A 27024-nucleotide genomic window follows, 5' to 3' on the forward strand; every position below is an offset into this window, starting at 1 on the left:
GCTCTCTGTCCTGCCTCTGTCGCATGAGAGACCAGGATTCAAGTCCATTTGGCCATATTATCTGCGGACAAATGGGCGTGGGCTAATTCTCCAAAAACTGCGGTGAAGTGTATCCACAAGCGTCCAGCAAACGCTGTGTGGTGCTCTGTCTTCTTTTGCCTACACTTGTTTAGGCCTTCGACTGGGTCTCCTCTGTTATAGCCAATCGCATCAAGGATCGCTGTGTGCATCTCTGTTAGGGTGCCTCCTGCATTCTGTGGGTTGGGTAGGGCTGCCACAACTGAAGGGTCGAGGCTTAAAACTGTGAGCTTCACCTGCTCCTTCTTGTCCAGGCCATACATGGTGGCCTGCTGTTTAACTTTAGCGAAAAACTGGTGGGAGTCTGATGTGGGAAAGGACGGTGTAATTTTTCCACACGCGACCCGTAATTGGGTTATGGTTAACGGGATTGTATAAAGGAAATTTGCGTCTCCTTCTGCTGCGGCCCTGCGGTGTGTGGTTACAGGGTTCATGGGGGTATGTTCTGCCTGTTCAGTTGGGGATTGGGGTGCTCTCCTTTTCTGTGGTTTTTTCCTGTGTACATGTCCCATGCACGTATCTATGGGCAGTTTCATTCAATTCCTGCCAATCGGGGCCGTTTTCCTGATCTAACTGGGGTCCAAATGTACTTTGAAACCCATTCTGAATGGAAAGCAGAGATTGCAATTCTGCAATTTGCTTCCGGCATTTTGCATGGCCTACGGAGCTCTGCCTTTGTTCTGTCGTTGAAGTGTGGAGTGCTCGTAGGGCTGCTTTTAAATCATTGCACTGTTTCTACAATTTCTCAACTTGTTGCTCAGTCTCCTGTCTTACCAAGACCGCATGTTGCGTGTCCAGGTAGGCCTTATCATACTGGGTTTGGAAACTACTCAAATGCGCGAGACAAGACTGGTGTGCCCTCTTGGCATCATCTACCTCTCTCTCCCTCGCTGCTAACTTCTCTCTTAAATCCTTATTCTCCTTCTCAACTTCACTCACATCTACCTCACTGTTTCGTCTCTCGACTCAATCTCTCTACGGAGCGTCCTAACGACCTCCTCTGTGCCTCGCAATTGTGCCAGACAGGACACGATTGCCATCGGCTTGCGAGCTTTTCCCAAGCTCTTCTTGTGGATTTCTGACAGGTTCTCCCACCAAGTATGTCCGATACTCCCGGGACCTGTTTCGTCATTGGCGCAGAATTCACTCCAAAGGGGCCGTCCTTTCCCTTTGAGATATTTTCTGATCTCATCTTCCCATACGGGACACTGTCCTACTCTACTGGTCGCTGCGACCTCGAATTCCTGGGGGTTCATAAGGTGTTCCATTGCCTTCATTGCCATCTTCTTTATCTAGGTTCTCGACTGAATTTAGAGCAGGGGGTTATAAAGTGATGACGTAAGCACGGGTACGGCTTACGCTATTTTCCGGCCTACAAAACTCCTGACAGTTTTACGCAACAAATTCTCTCAGGTTTATGTTGTATCCCTGTTAGTACGCATGCATTAACACACTTCTGAATCTCGGAGGCTTGATCAGTATTGTTCTTACGCTTGTGGTTTTTCTGTTTCTAATTGGATTCTCAATTCAAATTTGGGTTCTCTCGGAGTGGTTAGGCCACTTCTAAATCGAAACCCACCAGAGTCGCCAGTAAATGTTGCTAATTGTGTTCTCTCTTTAATTGGCTCTGTTTATGGCGGTTAATATGGTCGCCTTCCTTAATTCTAATTACGGTTGCTCAAGAGTTGCCAGGTATCTTTCGATACCGCCACAAGGTTCAAACCCGAATACTGATCAAAGACTCGATACACCAGTTAGTAAGTTCGAAATCAATGCTCATTTATTTACACACACAGTCAAATATACCCACGCACAAAACTCTACCAACTAAACTATCACTACTACTAAAGCCTATACTTAGCTTTGGGTGTCCACTCAGCCAGAGGAACAATGGCCATTGTCCGGTTCTGAGGCTGCTGAGGTTGAGCTGGGGACGGAATAGCAGCAAAGAGCATCTGTCTCGTAGCGTGCGTTGACTTGGGACTTACTTGTTCTGGTGCAGCTGCTAGGCAGGTCTCTCCTCGCTGAGATTCAAGGACAAGAGAGCGATTCTCTCTTGGGGGATCCTTCTTATACCCAAAGGGGGCTTCGCGCGCTTTTGGGCGGGCCTTGAACTTGGTTCCAATTAATTGGACCGCATCTTGATCATTCCTATCGACTTCCTCCAATAAAGGGGTGTGTGCCCTGATTGCTGGGCGGTACCAAGGTGGCCTTTTGCCTGCTTTGTTCTCGACTCCTCTGGCACCGGGGTGTCTGCCTTAGTATCGTTTACTTAAATGTTACCCTTCTGTCCCCGGGGATGGCTCATTAGTATGGTAATGGCTTTGCAGTATCGGTCTTGTCTGGGAGTTACAGCTCCAATCAACAGACAAACCTTGCACATGCTTGCTTTCTCAGCATTGTCCATTTTCCCTGCATTCTTTGCAAATCGGGACATGGCCATCCCAGATGGCTACAAAGCCCACCTAGTCTGCTCCGCCATTCAATCATGGTGGATATGTTTCTCATCCGCATTCTCCTGCTTTCTCCCCATAACACCTTTCCCCTTATTGTTCAAGAATCTACCTATAAGAACATAAGAACTAGGAGCAGGAGTAGGCCATCTGGCCCCTCGAGCCTGCTCCGCCATTCAATGAGATCATGGCTGATCTTTTGTGGACTCAGCTCCACTTTCCGGCCCGGACACCATAACCCTTAATCCCTTTATTCTTCAAAAAACTATCTATCTTTACCTTAAAAACATTTAATGAAGGAGCCTCAACTGCTTCACTGGGCAAGGAATTCCATAGATTCACAACCCTTTGGGTGAAGAAGTTCCTCCTAAACTCATAAGGGAAATCTACATCCCCTTATTTTGAGGCTATGCCCCCTAGTTCTGCTTTCACCCGCCAGTGGAAACAACCTGCCCGCATCTATCCTATCTATTCCCTTCATTATTTTATATGTTTCTATAAGATCCCCCTCATCCTTCTAAATTCCAACGAGTACAGTCCCAGTCTCTCCTCGTAATCCAACCCCTTCAGCTCTGGGATTAACCTAGTGAATCTCCTCTGCACACCCTCCAGTGCCAGTACGTCCTTTCTCAAGTAAGGAGACCAAAACTGAACACAATACTCCAGGTGTGGCCTCACTAACACCTTATACAATTGCAGCATAACCTCCCTAGTCTTAAACTCCATCCCTCTAGCAATGAAGGACAAAATTCCATTCGCCTTCTTAATCACCTGTTGCACCTGTAAACCAACTTTCTGTGACTCATGCACGAGCACACCCAAGTCTCTCTGAACAGCGGCATGCTTTAATATTTTATCATTTAAATAATAATCCCGTTTGCTGTTATTCCTACCAAAATGGAAAACCTCACATTTGTCAACATTGTATTCCATCTGCCAGACCCTAGCCCATTCACTTAACCTATCCAAATGGGGCAGCACGGTAGCATGGTGGTTAGCATAAATGCTTCACAGCTCCAGGGTCCCAGGTTCGATTCCCGGCTGGGTCACTGTCTGTGTGGAGTCTGCACGTCCTCCCCGTGTGTGCGTGGGTTTCCTCCGGGTGCTCCGGTTTCCTCCCACAGTCCAAAGATGTGCGGGTTAGGTGGATTGGCCATGCTAAAATTGCCCGTAGTGTCCTAATAGTAAGGTTAACGGGTGGAGTTGTTGGGTTACGGGTATAGGGTGGATACGTGGGTTTGAGTAGGGTGATCATTGCTCGGCACAACATTGAGGGCCGAAGGGCCTGTTCTGTGCTGTACTGTTCTATGTTCTATGTTCTAAATCCCTCTGCAGACTTCCAGTATCCTCTGCACTTTTCGCTTTACCACTTATCTTAGTGTCGTCTGCAAACTTGGACACATTGCCCTTGGGCCCCAACTCCAAATCATCTATGTAAATTGTGAACAATTGTCGGCCCAACACAGATCCCTGAGGGACACCACTAGCTACTGATTGCCAACCAGAGAAACACCCATTAATCCCCACTCTTTGCTTTCTATTAATTAACCAATCCTCTATCCATGCTACTACTTTACCCTTAATGCCATGCATCTTTATCTTATGCAGCAACCTTTTGTGTGGCACCTTGTCAAAGGCTTTCTGGAAATCTAGATATACCACATCCATTGGCTCCCCGTTATCTACTGCACTGGTAATGTCCTCAAAAAATTCCACTAAATTAGTTAGGCACGACCTGCACTTTATGAACCCATGCTGCGTCTGCCCAATGGGACAATTTCTATCCAGATGCCTCACTATTTCTTCCTTGATGATAGATTCCAGCATCTTCCCTACTACCGAAGTTAAGCTCACTGGCCTATAATTACCCGCTATCTGCCTACCTCCTTTTTTAAACAGTGGTGTCACGTTTGCTAATTTCCAATCCTCAGGGACCACCCCATTGAATGGTGGAGCAGACTGAAGGGGCCAGATGGCCTCCTCCTGCTCCTAGTTCTTATGTTCTTATTCTTATGTTCTTATGTTTTAAAGGATCGTCTCTTCAGTCTGAAGATGTGCCCTCCGGTTCTAGATTTTACTACAAGTGGAAACATCCCCTCCACATCCACTCTATCCAGGCCATGCAGTATCCTGTAAGTTTCAATAAAATCCCCCCCTCATCTTTCGAAACTCCATTGAATACAGACCCAGAGTCCTCAACCGCTCCTCATACGGCAAGCTCTTCATTCCAAGGTTCATTCTTGTGAACTTCCTCAGGACCCTTTCCAAGGCCAGCACATCCTTCCTTAGATACAGAGCCCAAAACTGCTCACAATACTCCAAATGGGGTCTGACCAGAGCCTTATACAGCCTCAGAAGTACATCCCTGGTCTTGTATTCTAGCTCTCCGACATGAATTGCATTTGACTTTCCAACTGCCTACTGAACCTGCACGTCAACGTTAAGAGAATCCTGAATTAGGACTCCTAAGTCCCTTTGTGCTTCTGATTTCTGAAACATTTCCCCATTTAGAAAATAGTCAATGCCTGATTCTTCCTACCAAAGTGCATAACCTCACATTTTTCCACATAGTATTCCATCCGCCACTTGATTGCCCACTCTCCTAGACTGTCCAAGTCCTTCTGCAGTCCCCTTGCTTCCTCAATACTACCTGTCCCTCTACAGATTTTTGTATCATCTGCAAACTTAGCAACAGTGCCTTCAGTTCCTTCTTCCAAATCGTTAATGTACATCGTGAATAGCTGTGGTCCCAACACTGACCCCTGTGGAACACAACTGATCCTGCACGTGAGCTGTGTCCAAGAAAGAGTTAAAGAGCACAATTCTTAGCTGCTAGCCATATACTGAATTTAAAACTGAAGACGAGAGCTTGCTTTCCAGCTGGAGGTAGAGAACCACAGCACTGATCCAGAGAGAGAGAAGACCGCATGTCGCTTTGTGACCCAGACTGAATAGAGAAGTAAGAACCACATTGAGTCAGTAAAGTTGCTGCCTAGCTTTGTTAAGTATTACTTTTCTGTTACTTAATAAACATTTCCTGGAGACTTCCGGTTGCGGCTATGCGGAGCTAAGCCGCACGTTCGGCAGCTCCCGCTATTTAGGGACTTTTGGGCCGTTTCGAGGGCCCCAAACGGCGCTGTTTCTACGCATCCCGGTGGGGGAAGGTGCCTGGAAGAACTTGCCCCACACTATATGGTGCTCACCTGGAGTGGGACGAAGAAAGAAGCTGCAGCAGCTCCCCAAAAAAAACAGGGGAAAGAAAACAAAATGGTGGCCGGCGCAACACCCGAGGACTGGTGGAAGTGGGCGCAGGAGCAGCAGGCCTCGCTCCTACGTTGTTTTGCGGAGCTGAAGGCTGAGCTGCTGGACTCCCTGAATGCGACTACCAACAAGCTGCTTGGGACCCAGGCGGCCCAGGAGGTGTCTATCCGGGAGTTGCAGCAGCAGGCCGCTGAGAGGGAGGAGGAGGCCGTGGTCCTCGTGGGGAAAGTGGAGATGCACGAGGCACTTCATAAAAAGTGGCAGGACCGCTTGGAGGAGCTGGACGTTCGCACGAGGCGAAAGAATCTGAGGATCCTGGGCCTGGCGGAGTGGCTGGAGGGGTCGGATCTCCCGGTGTATGTGACTACGATGCTGAGCTCGTTGATGGGAGCGGGGTCCTTCCATTTGCCCCTGGAGCTTGAGGGAGCTCACAGAGTGATGGCCAGGAGGCCCAAGGCAAATGAGCCCCCGAGGGCGGTGCTGGTGCGGTTCCATCGATTCAGCGACCGGGAGTGTGTGCTGCGCTGGGCCAAGAAAGAGAGGAGCAGTAAATGGGAGAATTCGGTAGTGAGGATCTACCAGGACTGGAGTGCGGAGGTGGCTAAGCGGCGGGCTGGGTTCAACCGGACGAAGGCGGTGCTTCATGCCAAGCAGGTCAGGTTTGGACTGTTGCAGCCTGCGCGCCTGTGGGTGACATACAAGGAACGGCACCATTACTTCGAGTCCCCGGAGGAGGCGTGGGCCTTTGTACAGGCGGAGAAGCTGGACTCGAACTAGGGTCTGGGGACATACTTTGGCCGTCGTTGTTTCCGCTGTTGCTGTTTTGTTTCAACTTTTTTAACTTCGACATGTGTGTTATGTATGCTGGTTTTCTGTTTGCTCTGTTTACGGGTGGGTTTGTTAGTTGGGTAGGGTTGTGGGTTAGGTGGGGAATGTTGGGGGTTTGTGTTCTATATGTTCTCTTCTGTACGGGGCTGGGGATTGAGGTGAAACTGGATTTTGGGGAACTGCGTCAGAAGGGTGGGGTGTGGCAGTGTGAAGGCGCGGACTTTCCTCTGGTTGTCCGCGCTGCGGGACAGGGGGGTGGAGCTTGCAGTGGGGGCAGGGCCTCTACGGGTCTTCTTTCCCGCGCTGAAGCGGTGCCAAGGAGGTGTGGCAAGAGGGGGACGACCCCATGCCGGGAGGGGATAGGTTTTGGCGGGAGCTGCCGGGTCAGCAGAAGTCAGCTGACTCACGGAAGTACCATGGAGGGTGCGTTGCGGCTAGGAGGGGTCCTAGCCTGGTGGGGTGGGGATACCGGGTTGCTGCTGGAATGACCAGGAAGGAGCCGGTGGGGGCCGGGGGGGGTAGAGGAGAGGCGTTATCGCCATGGGGAACGGGTCGGCCGGGGTGTGCTGGCCTGGGGCGAACATTTGATAAGCTATGGCTAGCCGGCGGGGGAGGGGGGCGGGTTGCCCTCTGATCCGGCTGATTACCTGGAACGTGAGGGGGCTGAACGGGCCGGTTAAGAGAACCAGGGTATTTTCCCATCTGAGGGGGTTGAAGGCGGACGTGGCTCTGCTCCAGGAGACTCACCTGAAGGTGGCGGACCAGGTCCGTCTGAGGAAGGGGTGGGTGGGGCAGGTTTATCACTCAGGATTGGACGCAAAGAACCGGGGGGTGGCGATGCTAGTGGGGAAGAGGATGGCGTTTGAGGCGGCTGAGGTGGTGTCGGACAAGGAGGGCAGATATATTATGGTGAAGGGTAGGCTGCAGGGAGAGAAGGTGGTGCTGGTGAACTTATATGCACAGAATTGGGATGATGCTGGCTTCATGAGGCGATTGTTGGGCCGCATCCCGGACCTGGAGGCAGGGGGCCTGATCATGGGGGTGAGATTTTAACACAGTGCTGGATCCCACACTGGACCGGTCCAGTTCAAGGACGGGCAGGAGACAGGCGGCGGCCAAAGTGCTGAGGGGATTCATGGACCAGATGGGAGGGGTGGATCCCTGGAGGTTTGGGAGACCGAGAGCGCGCGAGTATTCCTTTTTCTCTCACGTCCATAGGGTTTATTCCTGGATAGACTTTTTTGTCCTGAGCATGGGATTGATCCCGAGGGTGCAGGATGCCGAGTACTCGGCCATAGCGATTTCGGATCATGCCCCGCACTGGGTTGATCTGGAGATGGGAAAGGCACGGGACCAGCGCCTGCTTTGGCGCCTGGATGTGGGGATGCTGGCGGAGGAAGAGGTGTGTAAGAGGGTTCGGAGAAGCATTGAGGGGTATCTGGATACCAATGATACGGGGGAGGTCTGGGTGGGGATGGTCTGGGAGGCTCTGAAAGCGGTGATCCCGGGGGGAGCTGATCTCCATCCGGGCCCACAGGGAAAGGAGGGAGAGGAAGGAGAGGGAGAGACTGGCGGGAGAGCTCCTGGTATGCGGAGGCACCGGAGGAAGGGTTGCTGGGAGAACGGCGCAGTTTGCAGGCCAAATTTGACTTGTTGACCACCAGAAAGGCGGAGACACAGTGGAGGAGGGCGCAGGGCGCGGTTTATGAGTATGGAGAGAAGGCGAGCAGGATGTTGGCGCATCAGCTCCGCAGGCGAGATGCGGCTAGGGAAATTGGTGGAGTGAAGAATGGGGTGGAAATGTAGTGCAGAAGGGGACAGAAGTAAATGGGGTCTTTAGGGACTTTTACGAGGAACTGTACCGGTCGGAACCTCCGAGGGGGAGAGAGGGGATGGAGAGCTTCATGGACAGGCTATGTTTCCCAAGGGTTCAAGAGAGGCTGGTCGAGGGGCTGGGGGTGCCAATAGAGCTGGAAGAGCTAGTCAGGGGGATCGGACAAATGCAGTCAGGTAAGGCCCCGGGGCCGGACGGGTTCCCGGCGGAATTTTACAAAAAGTATGCAGACCTGGTGGGTCCCCTGCTGGTGCGAACCTTCAATGAGGCATGGGAGGGGGGGGGGGCTTTGCCCCCGATGATGTCACGGGCACTGATCTCTTGGGGGCTGGTGTTGCCCAATCTCTCGGGGTACTACTGGGCGGCCAACGTGTCGATGGTGCGCAAGTGGGTAATGGAGGGGGAGGGGGCAGCATGGAAACGGATGGAGAGAGCGTCCTGTGGGGATACAAGCCTGGGGACCCTGGTAACGGCGCCGTGGCCGCTCCCTCCCACGAGGTATACCACGAGTCCGTTGGTGGTAGCTACCCTCAAGATTTGGGGGCAGTGGAGGCGACATAGGGGAGAAGTGGGGGGCTCGATGGAGGCTCCATTAAGGGGGAACCATAGGTTTGTCCCGGGGAACATGGATGGGGGATTCCAGGGTTGGCACAGAGCGGGCATCAGACAGCTGAGGGACCTGTTTATCGACGGGAGGTTTGCGAGCCTGGGGGAGTTGGAGGAGAAATTTGGGCTCCCCCCGGGGAACATGTTCAGGTATCTGCAGGTAAAGGCATTTGCTAGACGGCAGGTTGAGGGATTCCCTGCGCTCCCCGCGAGGGGGGTGAGTGACAGGGTGCTTTTGGGGGTCTGGGTCGGAGAGGGGAAGATATCTGATATCTACAAGCTAATGCAGGAGGTGGAAGAGGCGTCAGTAGAGGAGCTGAAAACTAAGTGGGAGGGGGAACTGGGGGAACAGATCGAAGACGGGACATGGGCTGATGCCCTGGAGAGGGTTAATTCTTCCTCCTCGTGTGCGCGGCTTAGCCTCATCCAATTCAAGGTGCTGCACCTGGCCCACATGACTGGGACGAGGATGAGTAGGTTCTTTGGGGGTGAAGATAGGTGTGTCAGGTGCTCGGGGAGTCCAGCGAACCATGCCCATATGTTCTGGGCATGCCTGGCACTAGAGGAGTTCTGGAAGGGGGTGGAGAGGACGGTGTCAAGGGTGGTGGGATCCAGGGTCAAGCCAGGATGGGGACTCGCGATATTTGGGGTTGGGATGGAGCCGGGAGTGCAGGAGGCGAAAGAGGCCGATGTGCTGGCCTTTGCGTCCCTAGAAGGATTTTGCTACAATGGAAGGATGCGAGGCCCCCAAGCGTGGAGACCTGGATCAATGACATGGCAGGTTTTATTAAGCTGGAGAAGGTCAAATTCGCCCTGAGAGGATCGGTACAAGGGTTCTTTAAGCGGTGGCAACCTTTCCTTGACTTTCTGGCTCAACGATAGGGTACTGGGACAGTAGCAGCAGCAACCCGGGGGGGTGGGGGGGGGGAGACGATGACTATGTTTGTTTATTTTATTTAACTTTGATTTATTTAATTTTAATTTATGGTTAAGTTCTCTTGTTGGGGTGGGGGGGATGGGATACATGTGTTGTTACGGTTTGGGGGGAGTTGCGGGTGTTATGGGGCAGTTTGTTGCATATTATTACTTGTTATATTTTTATATTTTCTGTAAAAATTCCAATAAAATTTTTTTTTTTTTTAAATAAATAAACATTTCCTGGATTATATCCCTGAATTATATCCAATTGCTTGAATATTAAAGTCTCAATCGAACAAACTGATCTTGAGTTGAGTGCAGAGACACGGATTTGGAGGTAAAACACTCCAAACAAAACTTATACTGCGAAACATGAGGTGCAGGTCAAAACTTCAATCAGTTTGTTCTTTTTTCAAAGCTTTCATCCGCACAGCAACCTCAGCCAGAGCCTGGAACTTCTTAGAAGTCTAATGACCACATAGCAAGCCATTTTAATTATCCCCCTTTCCAGAAATCTCCAATTTTACTTTGAATTTGAAGATATATCTCAATATTCACTTTTTGTGAAGTACAGAGTTCATTTTATCATCTCTAACAAGAGAGAATCTAACTATCTTCCCTTGACATCATCGCTGAATCCTGAACCATCAACATTATTATTATCCTGTCGGTTACTGTTGACCAGAAACTTAACTAGACCAGACTAGTCTTAAAAATAATGTAGCTGCAAGTGTATTATTCTGCACGTTTATCAATGTCCTCCTGTAATTTGATGCAGTCCTCCTCAGAACTGACTATCTCCCCCATTTGGTGTCATCTGATGTCATCCAGGTACAACCTCCACAAAGTTGTCAGGGATGCCAAGAGACAATATCAGACCAAGCTAGAGTCACAGACTATCGTTACAGACTTTGACGGTAGTGGCAAGGCTCAAACAACATAACGGGCTACAAAGCGAAGCTCAGCAGAATCTCTGGCAACTGCGCACCACTCCATGTTAAGCTCAATGCATTCTATGCTCGGTTCAAGCAGGGAATGATCAAACCGCTGTCAACTGCCCCAGCAGCCCCAGACACATTCATACCCACCATCACAGGTTCCAAAGTCAAATCGGCCTTCTTGAAAGTGAACCCTTGAAAGTGGGGCCCAGTCGGGGTCCCTGGTCGTGCACTCAGATGCACGTACCAGCTGGGAGATGTGTTCATGGACATCTTCAACCTGTCCCTACTCAGTTCTGAGGTCCCCACCTGCTTCAAGAAGACCACCATCATAACGGTGCTAAAGAAGAACCAGGCAGCGTGTGTAAATGACTTATCGCCCGGTGGCCTTGACATCGATAATTATGAAATGCTTTGAGAGGTTGGTCATGAGGCACATTAACTCCATACTCCCAGAACGCCTTGATCCACTGCAATTTTCATACCGCCACAACCGGTCCACAGCAGACACCAACTGTCTGGCCCTACATTCATCCTTGGAGCATCGTGACAACAAGGACTCCTACATCAGACTCCTATTCATTGACTACAGCTCCACCTTCAACACCATAATCCCAGCCAAACTTATATCAAAGCTCCAAAACCTAGGACTTAGATCCTTACTCTGCAACTGGATCCTCGACTTCTGATCCATTGACCACAATCAGTAAGAAAAAACAATAACTCCTCCTCCAAGATAGACCTCAATACCTGGGCCCCACACGGCTGCGAAGTTAGCCCCCTACCACACTACCTATTCCCACACGACTGTGGCAAAATTTGGTTACAACTCCATCTACAGGTTTGCTGATGACACAACCGTAGTGGGTCCGATCTCGAACAACGGTGAGTCAGAGTACAGGAGGGAGATAGAGAATCTAGTGGAGTGGTGTAATGAAAACAATCTCTCCCTCAATGTCAGCAAAACTAAAGAGGTGGCCATTGACTACAGGAAGCAAAGTACTGTACACACTCTTATCAGCATCAACGGGGCCGAGGTGGAGATGGTTAGCAGTTTCAAATTATTAGGTGTGCACATCAAAAATCTGTCCTGGTCCACCCACGTCGACGCTATGACCAAGAAAGCACAACAGCACGTATACTTCCTCAGGAAACTAAGGAAATTCGGCGTGTCCACATTGACTCTTGCCAACTTTTACAGATGCACCATAGAAAGCATCCTATCTGGCTGCATCACAGCCTGGTATGGCAACTGCTCGGCCCAGGACCGTAAGAAACTACAGAGAGTCGTGAACGCCGTCCAGTGCATCACACGAACCTCGCTCACATCCATTGACTCTGCCTACACCTCCCGCTGCCTTGGGAAAGCGGGCAGCATAATCAAAGACCCCTCCCACCCGGCTTATTCACTCTTCCAACTTCTTCCATCGGGCAGGACATACAAATGTCTGAAAACACGCACCAACAGATTCAGAAACAGCTTCTTCCACGCTCTTATCAGTCTTCTAAACTTCTAAAGACTGATCTGATCTCTTTACACATTGATGCTCGATCAATGACTCCAAAAGCGAGATTGGATGACAATTGAAGGCTTTATTGGACTAGATGGTTCCCCAGCAGCGCAGATACAGAATGTAGCAGCTGGGGAGACAGACTCTTATACTCTGCCTTACTGGGCGGAACCAGCAGGCAGGCTTCACCGATGATCTTGCTGTCTCAGGTACCTCCCACACCAAAGGTCTTACAGCATCAACCTGGGTACCATAGTACCCCTAATACCGACTACCACACACATCTTCTCTACTGGGCAGTACAGTAGCACAGTGGCTAGCACTGTTGCTTCACAGCTCCAGGGTCCCAGGTTCGATTCCCGGCTCAGGTCACTGTCTGTGTGGAGTCTGCACGTTCTCCCCGTGTCTACGTGGGTTTCCGCCCGGTGCTCCCATTCCTCCCACAAGTCCTGAAAGACATCCTGTAAAGTAATTTGGACATTCGGAATTCTCCCTCTGTGTACCCGAACAGGTGCTGGAATGTGGTGACTGGGGAATTTTCACAGTAACTTCATTGCAGTGTTACTGTAAGCCTACTTGTGACACTAAAGATTATTATTATTTATTATTACTGTGTAGTACTGCACTTATGTATGCTTCACCCGATGCCTGTGTCTATGTATTTACATTGCGTATTTTATGTTTGTCCTATTATTTATTTTCTTTTCATGTACAGGATGATATGCATGGACTGTAGGCAGAACAACACTTTTCACGTACCTCGGTACACGTGACAGTAAACCAATCCAATCCAATCTGCAAATTTCAAAGTTGTGTTTTTGATTCCAAAATCTACAGTGTTAATGTAAATTGTGAACAGCAAGGTTTGTTGCATCTAGAAAGCAACTAATTTAAGATGATCTGTCAAGCCAATTTACACTTGCTTGAAGTGACATATATTCAAATTTAGAGACCTTTTCACTGCAAATAAAAGGAATATGTTCAAGTGTTGCATCTTTTTTGAATTACGTGGGATCTTGGGAATCAGATGGTAACATCTTGGTCAATCAGAGTCAAATTGCCAACCAATCTTTTTTCCTCCATCTACTGTGATTGTTTAAAATTTTACATTCTTGCGTTTGTCCTGATCAATCGAAGATGAAAAGCTTTGGCAACATGTTTCTTTTACAGAAATATTCAAATATTAAATGAGTGTGTAAATTAAAGTATGGATCAACCATTCCATTCCAACTCTCTTCCCATACCTAGTGGTACACTCAGGCAGACAGTCACCTGATTTGATAGTTAATTGTTCCTGGAACAAGTCGCTAGTCTGTCGTCAGAGGTTTAAGCAGCACAGGGTCACGGTAGCACAATGGTTAGCACTGTGGCTTCACAATGCCAGGGACACAGGTTTGATTCCCGGCTTGGGTCACTGTCTGTGTGGAGTCTGCATGTTCTCCCTGTGTCAGCGTGGGTTTCCTCCGGGTGCTTCGGTTTCCTCCCACAAATCCTGAAAGACGTGCTGTTAGGTCATTTAGACATTCGGAATTCTCCTTCTGTGTACCAGAACAGGCGCCAGAGTGTGTCGACTAGTGGATATTCTTTTTTTGTTTTTTGTTTTTATTTATAAATTTAGTGAACCCAATTCATTTTTCCAATTAAGGGACAATTTAGTGTGGCCAGCCCACCTACCCTGCACATCTTTGGGTTGTGGGGGCGAAACCCACGCAGACACGGGGAGAATGTGCAAACTCCTCACGGACAGTGACCCAGAGCCGGGATTGAACCTGGGACCTCGGCACCGTGAGGCAGCAGGGCTAATCCACTGCGCCACCATGCTGCCCTTAGTAGATTTTCACAGTAACTTCATTGCAGTGTTAATGTGAGCCTACTTGTGACAATAATAAAGATTATTATTGTAACTTGAGGGGTGCAATTCCACATCAAGCGTGGCTGACAGGAGTCTCTCCTGTTCTTACCACTACACATTTGGCATTGTCAGAAGGATTTACAGGTTGGCACTCAACCCGTTGGTCATGTTACAAACACATCTTCCTTGGCCATCAAACCCTGGGGCGGGACTCGGAGCTAGGAGCTTCTGTCTCATAGGTAGGGAAGCTAACCCACTGCACCACAGGACCTTCTGTCAAATGAAGTTAAGATATGGATCAACCATGGTCTAATTCAGTGGTTCTCAACCGGGGTCCACATGGGGGTCCATGTAACATTACTGGGGGTCCACACAAAAAAAATACCGAATTGGGGGTCCACGGTGATATTTTAGTGGTCCATAGAGCAATTCTACTTCAGAACAATTGTTATTACTGAGAATCAAGTAGAGAAAAAAATGTTTGTTTTCATGATGAATATTCACCTTTCTCTCTCTCTCTCTCTCTCTCGCACTGACAAAGGTCAAAGAGAGATTATAATCTATCTAATTTACCTTGAGGTAAATACCCACGGTTGACCTGACGCTTTTGCCACATTTCTCCTTGACAAGTTTAATGAATGATTTAACACAGTAATCACTAGAAACTGTATATTTGATATGAATTGGTTATTTTTAGAGTAATTTAATTCAATTTAGTCAGTAAAAAGTTTTTTTCATTACTTTCCATATTAGAATAAGTTTGGCAACGTACGAAAATACAGCTAATCCGTTTCCAACCCTCACGGTAAGGTAGATGGACTTTAGGATTAGTTTACCACGCATATAAGAAGTTTTTTTTTCTGTGGAATGGCTATGGGGGTCCACAAAAAAAAATTAAGAGGAAAAGGGGTCCATGGGTTAAAAAAGGTTGAGAACTCCTGGTCTAATTTAATGGTAGAACAGCGTCATGAAGCTAAATGGCTACCTTCGTGTCCTTGAACTCATTAATATAAAAGTGAATCTGACGCTAGTTCCCAATAGCTCAGTTTGGGAAGAACATTGCCAGTCAGATACTGAGCAAAAGCTGCCACTCTTGGTCACTATTTAGTGACCTTCACTGGGAAGCTTCCATGTATAGAAGGCAGGAGGGTGTGGGATCCGACATGGCTAGAACAGGGTAGCAGAACAACCTTCGCCATCTAAACGCACACAAGAGGAATAGCTATTAGCGTACCAGAGTCAGCTATGTCAATAATTTTCATTAAAGCAGAATAAATGTAATTTCGCAATATTGTGCAAGTTGTATATAAACGAGCACAGGTCTGAACCACAGTAACATACACAGCAAAACACATTTGTCTACTGAAGAATCTAATTTATCTGTACTGAAATCACAAGGTACTTACAATGAGTAAAACGCAGGATAAATTCAAAATTAATTTTGTTCTGAGATGCATTGAGAGAATTTCAAATAATTTATCCTACCAAAATTCTGTACATGAAGAACTTGGTATCTCAAATCAAAATTAGTTGATGCTGGTTTTTATCTCCGAATAAAGATGTGGAGTGAGAAAGGTCAGTGCTGAAATATGGCAAAAACTGATACTCAGGAAGAGGTGGGGCAAACAATCACCGTAAATTGAACAATTCTGATAGACCGTGCACCAGTATGACATCTGTGACGACAGGCTAGCACTTCAAAGGCACATATTGAATCAGCCCAACAGGACATTCACAGGTTAACCACAAGGTTAAATAAACAGCAGTAGGAACATCTGAAAGCTTCTCAAAAACTGCAAAGCCAAAAGCTTAAAGGCCACTTTACAAGGTAGTCCTTTCATTGTGAACATACTTTAACATTTTATACCACTGGGTGGTATTTTTGAACAAAACAGTGAGCTATTGATCAAAAAACAAAAACAATACAAATGGTGGAAACTTTAAATAAAGAAGAAAATGCCGGAAACACACCAGGTCAAATGGTATTTGAGAAGAAATGGAACGTGAATGTTTCAGTTGTTGGCCCTTCAAAACAATGAAAGTTGGATAAAAAGAATATTTTTAGGGGGTAATGTAAAAGAAAAGGAACAACTTTTCTTTTGTTTACTTGCATTGTAAAATTGTGAATACTGATCTCCAGGAAGCTATGAAAAGGCTGCCATGTTTTTAGAAACTGGTGGATGATACACAAAGATCATATCTATCAGGAAGTGAAAAGAACAAATGATTATATAAATAGGAAATTCACAGCAAAGGTGCCTGTAACAGACCCTCAGATTTGGAGCTCATTAAAACTGGTTGAAAGCTGTGGCACGTTGGCACAGTGGTTAGCCCTGCTGCCTCATGGCGCCGGGGACTCGGGTGGCGCAGTGGCGCAGTGGTTGGCACTGCTGCCTCATGGTGCCAAGGACCCAGGCTCGATCCTGGCCACGGGTCACTGTCCATGTGGACTTTGCACATTCTCCCTGTTCTGTGTGGGTCTCAACCCCACAACCCAAAAATGTGCAGGGTAGGTGGATTGGCCACGCTAAATTGCCCCTTTAAAAAACTGGTTGAAAGTGGCAAGAGAATGGCGAATGTTTTATTGATCAACTGAGGCAGCAATTTTCATTCACTCCAATGCAATATATTGCTCAGAATAGTGTTACACCTGGTCCCTGAATGAGGTCCACACATTTTTTAAATTACTTTATCAGAGTTATAAAGCCAGAGCTCAGAGTGTGGACAGGGACAAATCCTTAATCCAGCTCCTTGCCTGCTCCAAAAAGCAATTCAAATTGAATCCAATTCATGGTCCCCACAAGAAAGACATACCAGATCCAGGCATTACACCGGACCTCACACTCATCTTAGCCAAAAGGCCGAGTCCTCCGACCCTTCTGTGGGATCTATCTGAACACAAGCACCAATCCTAAATTGTTATGTCCCCAGGATGAACTGGTTCCCTTCATTTATTCAAACTCCTCTGTTAATCGCAACAAGATTACTTCAAAAGGATCCCTTCCCTTGTGGATATAATTTTCCGACAATATTTATATTTGAAAAGGAACCAATTTAATAAGGCTTTCTTGAGCTCAAGAAAGACAGAGGGCGGTATTCTCCGCCGGCTCCAAAAATCGCGGAGGCCGTCGTGAACTCGGCCGAGGTTCACGACGGCCTCGGTGCCCGCTCCCCGCAGCTAATTCACCCCCACCCGGGGGGCTAGGATTGGAGCTCCCCACACCGGATTCACCCCCACCCGGGGGGCTAGGATCGGAGCTCCCCACACCGGATTCACCCCCACCCGGGGGGCTAGGAGCGGGCCCCCGTCGTTCCCGGCCGTGTCCTTGGCCGCCGGAAATGACGCCCGAACGGTGCTTCGCGGATGTGTTCCGCGCATGCGCGGATGACATCAGCGCGCAGATGACGCGAACCCGCGCATGCGCGGTGCCGTCTTTCTCCACCACTGCCCGGCAAGACGTGGCGGCTTGATCTTGCCGGCCGGCAGAGGGGAAAGTGTGCGTCCGTTTTGGACACAGGCCCGACGATCGGTGGGCACCGATCGCGGGCCTGTCCCCTCCGGAGCACAGTTGCGGTATTCCCGTCCCAATCGGGCCCCGGGATGCCCCAAACGGGCATCCGGCGCCCGTTTCACGAATACAGTGACCAGATGTGGTTGCTGCCGTGGTGAAACGGGCGTGAAGGGCCGGCCGCTCGGCCCATCGGGCTCGGAGAATCGCCGTTCGCCGTTTTTCACGAGGGGGGGGGAATCGCGGGGGCGCCAGGGGTGTCGTAAAATATGTGGGGAGGCCCTCCCACGATTCTCCCACGTGGGGAGCGGAGAATTCCGTCCTGAGTTTATTAGCTACTAAACGCAAGGAAAATAATAAAACATAATCATACATTCACACAGATTAGAAATGTAAATTGAGTCCAAAATAAGTAAACAAAAAGTTATATGAATCAGTCCTCGATTGTATGTGAGGTTTGGACGGTGAAACGTTCTTGTGACTGTTTGAGATTCATAATTCCAGTATCTGAGTCAGAATACTGGAGGGAGATAGAGAACCTAGTGGAGTGGTACAGCGACAACAATCTGTCCCTCAATGCCAGCAAACTAAAGAGCTGGTCATTGATTTCAGAACGCAAAGTACTGTACACACCTCTGTCAGCATCAATGGGGCCGAGGTGGAGATTATCATAGAATTTCCAGTGCAGAAGGAGGCCACTTGGCCCATCGAGTCTGCACCGGCTCTTGGAAAGAGCACCCTACCCGAGGTCAACACCTCCCCCTATCCCCATAACCCAGTAACCCACCCAACACTAAGGCCAATTTTGGACACTAAGGGCAATTTATCATGGCCAAGCCACCTAACCTGCACATCTTTGGGCTGTGGGAGGAAACCGGAGCACCCGGAGGAAACCCACGCACACACGGGGAGGATGTGCAGACTCCGCACGGACAATGACCCAAGCCGGAATCGAACCTGGGACCCTGGAGCTGTGAAGCAATTGTGCTATCCACAATGCTACCGTGCTGCCCCTTCAGCTTCAAATACCTAGGGGTACATGTCTGCAAAAATCTGTCCTGGTCCACCCACATCAATACTACCACCAAGAAAGCACAACAGCGCCTATACTTCCTCAGGAAACTAAGGAATTTTGGCGTTTCCACATTAACCCTTACCAACTGTTACAGATGCACCATAGAAAGCATCCTATCTGGCTGCATCACAGCCTGGTATGGCAACTGCTCGGCCCAAGACCGCAAGAAACTTCAGAGAGGCATGAACACCGCCCAGTCCATCACACAAACCTGCCTCCCATCCATTGACTCCATCTGCACCTCCCGCTGCCGGGGGAAAGCGGGCAGCATAATCAAAGACCCCTCCCACCTGGCTTACTCACTCTTCCAAATTCTTCCATCGGGCAGGAGATACAGAAGTCAGAGAACATACATGAACAGATTCAAAAACAGCTTCTTCCCCGCTGTAACCAGAATCCTAAGCGACCATTTTATGGACTGACCTCATTAACAGTTCACCCTGTATGCTTCACCCGATGCCAGTGTCTATTTACATTGTGTACCTTGTGTTGCCCTATTATGTTTTTCTTTTATTTCCTTTTCTTCCCATGCACTTAATGATCTGTTGAGCTGCTCGCAGAAAAATACTTTTCACTGTACCTCGGTACACATGACAATAAACAAATCCAATCCAATCCATGTTCCTCTTGAATTGGTATTCAGAAATTTGTCAATCTCCACTTCAAATGTTCTCAACCGCAGAGAGCTTCAACAGAATTTCCAGAATTTCAACGATTCAAAACCATCTGAGTAAACAAACTCTGCTCGTCTCAGTCGAAACTCACTTCCCCATTATTTTGCGAATGTCTTCCCTCGTTCTAGACTCGCCAACCTGGGAAACATCTTACCTGCCTTTGTATTCCTGTAAATATTTTGTCGGTTTCAATTAGATCATTTCTCATTCTTTGAAACCCAAAATTGCTGGGGCCTTGACAGAAATCTTTGTATCCTCATTGGCTACAGGTGAGGTCCCAGAGGGCTGGAGAATAGCCAATGTTGTTCCTTTGTTTAAGAAGGGTAGCAGGGAGGTTGAGGGGCAACCTGATAAAGGTTTAGAAAATTATGAGTGGCATGGACAGAGTGGTTAGTCAGAAACTCTTTCCCAGGGTGGAAAGTCAATTAGTAGGGGACATAGGTTTAACGTATGAGATGGAAAGTTTAGAGGAGATGAGTGAGGGAAGTTATTTACACAGAGGGTGGTGAGTGCCTAGAACTCGCTGCTGTGGGAGACGGTAGAAGCAGATATGAAGCATCTTGACAATTGCATGAATAGGATGGGAATAGAGGGATAGGGATAGAGGGAAATGCAGAAGGTTTTAGTTTTGATGGGTCGTGGCTAATGACCATAAGCCCAGAAGACATAGGAGCAAAATTAGGCCACTCAGCCCATCGAGTCTGCTCCGCCATTCAAGCTGATATTTTCCTTATCCCCAGTCTCCTGCCTTCTCCCCATAACCCCTGATCCCCTTATTAATCAACAACCTATCTATCTCTGTCTTAAAGACACTCAGAACCTTCTCAGCCTTCTGCGGCAAAGAGTTCCACAGATTCACCACCCTCTCGCTGAAGAATTTCCTCCTCATCTCTGTTTTAAAGGATCGTCCGTTTCCTCTGAGATTGTGTCGTCTGCTTTTAGATTTTCCTACAAGGGGAAATATTCTCTCCACGTCCACTCTATCCAGACCTCACAGTCTCCTGTAAGTTTCAATAAGATCCCCCCTCATCCTTCTAAACTCCAATGAGTACAGACCCAGAGTCCTCAAACGTTTCTCATACGACAAACTCTTTATTCCTGGGATAATTCCTGTGAACCTCCTCTGGACCCTTCCAAGGCCAGCACATCCTTCCTTAGATATGGGGCCCAAAACTGCTCACAATACTTCAAATGGGGTCTGACCAGAGCCTTATACAGCCTCAGAAGTACATCCCTGGTCTTGTAATCTAGCCCTCTTGACATGAATGCTAACATTGTATTTGCCTTCTTAACTGCCAACTGAACCTGCACGTTAACCTAAAGAGAATCGTGAACAAGGACTCCCAAGCCCCTTTGTGCTTCTGATTTCCTAACCTTTTCCCCATTTAGAAAATAGTCCATGCCTAAATTCCTCCTCGGGTATCCTGGGTGGCATGATGCTGCCCTGTTCTACCCGCTGGCCAATAGATGCACCAGAGACAGGAGGGGTGAAGTCCGAGGTGCTGCGGTCTTCCAGCACATTCTCTGTGGGTGTCACTAGCACGGGCCCCATCACTCCTCCTCCCTCGGGGTGCCCGATGGCTCCTGAGTTACTCCATTGGACTGGGGTGGGAGCAGAGCCATGCCCTGAGACCCCGTCTGCCACCTGGTGCTGCCAGTCCTGGAGGCCCACTCTGGTCTCCACAAGGGTCTGTACCCTCGTGACCATGGAGCACAGGGAGTGGCCCATCTCCATCTGGGACTGCACCACATCCCGGTGTGACGGTGCCACCACCCTGTGGGTCTGTGCCACATCACGCTGCAACTGTGCCACCACCCTGTGGGTCTGTGTCACATCAGCCAGTGACTGCGCCACCTCCCTCTGGGATTGGGCCACCTCCCTCTGGGATTGGGCCATCTCCCTCTGGGATTGGGCCACCTCCCTGTGGGATTGGGCCATCTCCCTCTGGGATTCGGCCACCTCCCTCTGGGATTGGGCCACCACCCTCTGGGATTGGGCCACCTTCCTCTGGGATTGGGCCACCTCCCTCCGGGATTGGGCCACCTCCCTCTGGGATTGGGCCATCTCCCTCTGGGATTGGGCCATCTCCCTCTGGGTTTGGGCCACCTCCCTCTGGGTTTGGGCCACCTCCCTCTGGGATTGGGCCATCTCCCTCTGGGATTGGGCCATCTCCCTCTGGGATTGGGCCATCTCCCTCTGGGTTTAGGCCACCTCCCTCTGGGTTTGGGCCACCTCCCTCCGGGATTGGGCCACCTCCCTCTGGGATTGGGCCATCTCCCTCTGGGATTGGGCCATATCCCTCTGGGTTTGGGCCACCTCCCTCTGGGATTGGGCCACCTCGCTCTGGGTTTGGGCCATCTCCCTCTGGGTCTGGGGCACCTCGCTCTGGGTTTGGGCCATCTCCCTCTGGGTCTGGGGCACCTCGCCCAGTATCTGCGCCAAGCTGGCCAGTGCCTGGGCTGTGCCGCTGACGTTCCCAGCCATGGCCTGCTGAGACTGGATCATGCTGAGCACCGCTGCAATTTCCGGGTGGCTCTGGCACATGGCTGCCTGTCAGAGGGCAGCACTGACGTGGGTCTCGACCACCGCCTGCACAACTAGACCTTGGACACACTGATCCATAGCCGAAACTGGGTGGCACGCATGACTAGCACCATCGGGGCGTGGCGAAGTTAGTGCCAGGGGCACGGAGCGGGGGGCGAAGTTAGTGCCAGGGGCACGGAGCGGGGGGGGCGAAGTTAGTGCCAGGGGCACGGAGCAGGGGGGCGAAGTTAGTGCCAGGGGCACGGAGCAGGGGGGCGAAGTTAGTGCCAGGGGCACGGAGCGGGGGGGCGGGGTGGAGTAAGTGCCAGGAGCACGGAGCGGGAGGCGGAGTTAGTGCCAGGGGCACGGAGCGGGGGGGCGGAGTTAGTGCCAGGAGCACGGAGCGGGGGGGGGCGGAGTTAGTGCCAGGGGCACGGAGCGGGCGTGGCGAAGTTAGTGCCAGGGGCATGGAGCGGGGGGGGCGGGGTGGAGTAAGTGCCAGGGGCACGGAGCGGGGGGCGGAGTTAGTGCCAGGAGCACGGAGCGGGAGGCGGAGTTAGTGCCAGGGGCACGGAGCGGGGGGCGGAGTTAGTGCCAGGGGCACGGAGCGGGGGGGCGGAGTTAGTGCCAGGAGCACGGAGCGGGGGGGCAGAGTTAGTGCCGGGAGCACGGAGCGGGGGCGGGGTTAGTGCCAGGGGCACGGAGCGGGGGGGGGCGGAGTTGTTGCCAGGGGCACGGAGCGGGGTGCGGAGTTAGTGCCAGGAGCACGGAGCGGGGGGGCGGAGTTAGTGCCAGGAGCACGGAGCGGGGGGCGGAGTTAGTGCCAGGGGCACGGAGCGGGGGGCGGAGTTAGTGCCAGGGGCACGGAGCGGGGGGGGCGGAGTTAGTGCCAGGGGCATGGAGCGGGGGGGGCGGAGTTAGTGCCAGGGGCACGGAGCGGGGGGCGGAGTTAGTGCCAGGAGCACGGAGCAGGGGGGCGGAGTTAGTGCGAGGGGCATGGAGAGGGGGGGCGGAGTTAGTGCCAGGCGCACGGAGCGGGGGGCGGTGTTAGTGCCAGGAGCACGGAGCGGGGGGCGGAGTTAGTGCCAGGGGCACGGAGCGGGGGGCGGAGTTAGTGCCAGGCGCACGGAGCGGGGGGGCGGAGTTAGTGCCAGGGGCACGGAGCGGGGGGCGGAGTTAGTGCCAGGGGCATGGAGCGGGGGGGCGGAGTTAGTGCCAGGGGCACGGAGCGGGGGGGGGCGGAGTTAGTGCCAGGGGCACGGAGCGGGGGGGCGGAGTTAGTGCCAGGGGCACGGAGCGGGGGGCGGTGTTAGTGCCAGGAGCACGGAGCGGGGGGCGGAGGTAGTTCCAGGGGCATGGAGCGGGGGGGCGGAGTTAGTGCCAGGAGCACGGAGCAGGGGGCGGAGTTAGTGCCAGGAGCACGGAGCGGGGGGCGGAGTTAGTGCCAGGAGCACGGAGCGGGGGGGCGGAGTTACTGCCAGGGGCACGGAGCGGGGGGGCGGAGTTACTGCCAGGAGCACGGAGCAGGGGGCGGAGTTAGTGCCAGGAGCACGGAGCGGGGGGGGGACGGAGTTAGTGCCAGGGGCATGGAGCGGGGGGGCGGAGTTACTGCCAGGAGCACGGAGCAGGGGGCGGAGTTAGTGCCAGGAGCACGGAGCGGGGGGCGGAGTTAGTGCCAGGGGCACGGAGCGGGGGGGGGCGGAGTTAGTGCCAGGAGCACGGAGCGGGGGGCGGAGTTAGTGCCAGGAGCACGGAGCGGGGGGGGGGCGGAGTTAGTGCCAGGGGCACGGAGCGGGGGGCGGAGTTAGTGCCAGGGGCACGGAGCGGGGGCGGAGTTAGTGCCAGGGGCACGGAGCGGGGGGGCAGAGTTAGTGCCGGGAGCACGGAGCGGGGGCGGGGTTAGTGCCAGGGGCACGGAGCGGGGGGGCAGAGTTAGTGCCGGGAGCACGGAGCGGGGGCGGGGTTAGTGCCAGGGGCACGGAGCGGGGGGTGCGGAGTTAGTGCCAGGGGCACGGAGCAGGGGGGCGGAGTTAGTGCCAGGGGCATGGAGCGGGGGCGGGGTTAGTGCCAGGGGCACGGAGCGGGGGGCGGAGTTAGTGCCAGGGGCACGGAGCGGGGGGCGGAGTTAGTGCCAGGGGCACGGAGCGGGGGGGGCGGAGTTAGTGCCAGGGGCACGGAGCGGGGGGGCGGAGTTAGTGCCAGGAGCACGGAGCAGGGGGGCGGAGTTAGTGCGAGGGGCATGGAGAGGGGGGGCGGAGTTAGTGCCAGGCGCACGGAGCGGGGGGGCGGAGTTAGTGCCAGGGGCACGGAGCGGGGGGCGGAGTTAGTGCCAGGGGCATGGAGCGGGGGGCGGAGTTAGTGCCAGGGGCACGGAGCGGGGGGGGCGGAGTTAGTGCCAGGGGCACGGAGCGGGGGGGGCGGAGTTAGTGCCAGGGGCACGGAGCGGGGGGCGGTGTTAGTGCCAGGAGCACGGAGCGGGGGGCGGAGTTAGTGCCAGGGGCATGGAGCGGGGGGGCGGAGTTAGTGCCAGGAGCACGGAGCAGGGGGCGGAGTTAGTGCCAGGAGCACGGAGCGGGGGGGGACGGAGTTAGTGCCAGGGGCATGGAGCGGGGGGGCGGAGTTACTGCCAGGAGCACGGAGCAGGGGGCGGAGTTAGTGCCAGGAGCACGGAGCGGGGGGCGGAGTTAGTGCCAGGGGCACGGAGCGGGAGGGCGGAGTTAGTGCCAGGAGCACGGAGCGGGGGGCGGAGTTAGTGCCAGGAGCACGGAGCGGGGGGACGGAGTTAGTGCCAGGGGCATGGAGCGGGAGGGCGGAGTTAGTGCCAGGAGCACGGAGCGGGGGGCGGAGTTAGTGGCAGGCGCACGGAGCGGGGGGGGTGGAGTTAGTGCCAGGGGCACGGAGCGGGGGGGGCGGAGTTAGTGCCAGCTCACCCTGGCCACCCTGAGGAGGTTGTGCAGTTTCTCCCTGCACTGCATGCCAGTCCAGGCAACGTTGCCCACAGTCTGCTACTTGTGCCCAGGTACGGCGGACTGCGGCCTTCCTACCGGATCAGGGTACAGTGTCATCGCTTCTCCTCCACAGCGTCCAGGAGGGTGTCCAGCTCAGTGTTCCTGAACCATGATGCTGCTCTCCACCAGCCATCTTGTTGGCTGGGATGGTGTGTGTGTGTGGGGATGGATTGTTTCAGTGCGGCTGCGACATGTGAGCCTCATGTGCGAAAATCACGGACTGGGCGAATCCGGCACCATTTTCCATGGAAATGATTGTGTTCCACGTGGCGATGGTTCTCGCCCATTTAGAGTTGCTGAATCAGTCAGTTGTTGAGCTGTTTTTTCTGTTGTAAAACACCACTATTTCCACGTTGGTGTCGGCACTTAGTCTCAAAATTGGAGAACCCAGCCCTTAGTCTCAGGAACGGAGAACCCAGCCCTTAGTCTCAGGAACGGAGAACCCAGCCCTTAGTCTCAGGAACGGAGAACCCAGCCCTTAGTCTCAGGAACGGAGAACCCAGCCCTTAGTCTCAAAATTGGAGAACCCAGCCCTTAGTCTCAGGAACGGAGAACCAAGCCCTTAGTCTCAGGAACGGAGAACCAAGCCCTTAGTCTCAGGAACGGAGAACCCAGCCCTTAGTCTCAGGAACGGAGAACCCAGCCCTTAGTCTCAGGAATGGAGAACCCAGCCCTTAGTCTCAGGAACGGAGAACCCAGCCCTTAGTCTCAGGAACGGAGAATCCAGCCCTTAGTCTCAGGAACGGAGAACCCAGCCCTTAGTCTCAGGAACGGAGAACCCAGCCCTTAGTCTCAGGAACGGAGAACCCAGCCCTTAGTCTCAGGAACGGAGAATCCAGCCCTTAGTCTCAGGAACGGAGAATCCAGCCCTTAGTCTCAGGAACGGAGAACCCAGCCCTTAGTCTCAGGAACGGAGAATCCAGCCCTTAGTCTCAGGAATGGAGAACCCAGCCCTTAGTCTCAGGAACGGAGAATCCAGCCCTTAGTCTCAGGAATGGAGAATCCAGCCCTTAGTCTCAGGAACGGAGAATCCAGCCCCATGTGTTTCTTGTGCCCGTGACCTCCCCTTTATGAATTGTATAGATGCTAGCTCCCAACATGTGAAAGAGGTGACACCACTTCTGGTTCCATTGTTGGGAACAGAGTGCCATTGATTAAATTCCACTCCATGATCCAATTCTGTTAAAATTACTATACTACCATCTGAGATCAGTTGCTGTGAGCACTTTTGGGGAAGTAGTTAAAAGGGCACAGTAGTTGGTATGTTGTGCACTCTTTTTGCACATTATCTTCCTCAGCCTCACAGAACTTCCTAATTCAGTCCCTTCATTGGCCGCATCTGCAACTAAATGTGGAAGGAAGTGAACTGGAGCTATTGAAATGTCTGCCAAACAACAGAGAATGGAGTTTGCCCAACTGCACTGCACAAGGGAGGTGATGTAACATGGAACAGGAATAACTAATTACATTCCTCAAACTTGTTAAGGATTCGAGGAAGGGGATAAATCCTTGTTCCATACGGTAACTAATTATTTATTTGTTGATGTACTTTACTGTGTTCTTTTTTGCATCAACTGTAACCATCTACTTTTTTTTTGTCTTCTGTCTACGTTTCCTTGGTCGCAGAAAAATACTTTTCACTTCGGTATCTGTGACAATAAATCAACCAATCAAATCGACCATGATTTTTAATCAGTGAGAGAATAGAGGGTTATGGGGACAAGACGGGAAAGTGGAGTTGAGAATTACATCAGATCAATCATGATGTCATTGAATGGCGGAACAGACTCGATGGGCCGAGTGGCCTACATCTGCTCCTACGGGTTCAATCCAATGGCCGCGCTACGCCAGAAAAGCAGCTCACTGCAGCACCGCACGGCCAATAAAAGCCAGGAGACCCCACTCCAACGTGATCTCGCGAGACGTTGCAATGTAAATCCTGCCCATTGTGGGCG

At 51.7% G+C, this 27024-nt stretch overlaps 1 protein-coding gene across 8 annotated transcripts in view; it reads right to left on the minus strand.

The window, feature by feature from the left end:
- The window catches only part of LOC119972876 (probable G-protein coupled receptor 141), a 71273-nt gene that overhangs the window by 14783 nt on the left and 29466 nt on the right, over nt 1–27024 (minus strand). Inside the window, exon 1 of one of the 8 annotated variants that reach the window (XM_038810406.1) lies at nt 15686–15853. The exons of 5 other annotated variants lie outside the window; for them this stretch is intronic. The gene's annotated coding sequence lies outside the window, so the exon portion shown is untranslated. Of the gene's footprint in view, nt 1–15685; nt 15854–27024 lie in introns of those variants that run through there. 2 more of the 8 variants (XM_038810407.1, XM_038810404.1) reach the window with 2 other exon arrangements.

This window comes from Scyliorhinus canicula, chromosome 10 (genome assembly GCF_902713615.1).
Source record: "Scyliorhinus canicula chromosome 10, sScyCan1.1, whole genome shotgun sequence".
NCBI lineage: Eukaryota > Metazoa > Chordata > Chondrichthyes > Carcharhiniformes > Scyliorhinidae > Scyliorhinus > Scyliorhinus canicula.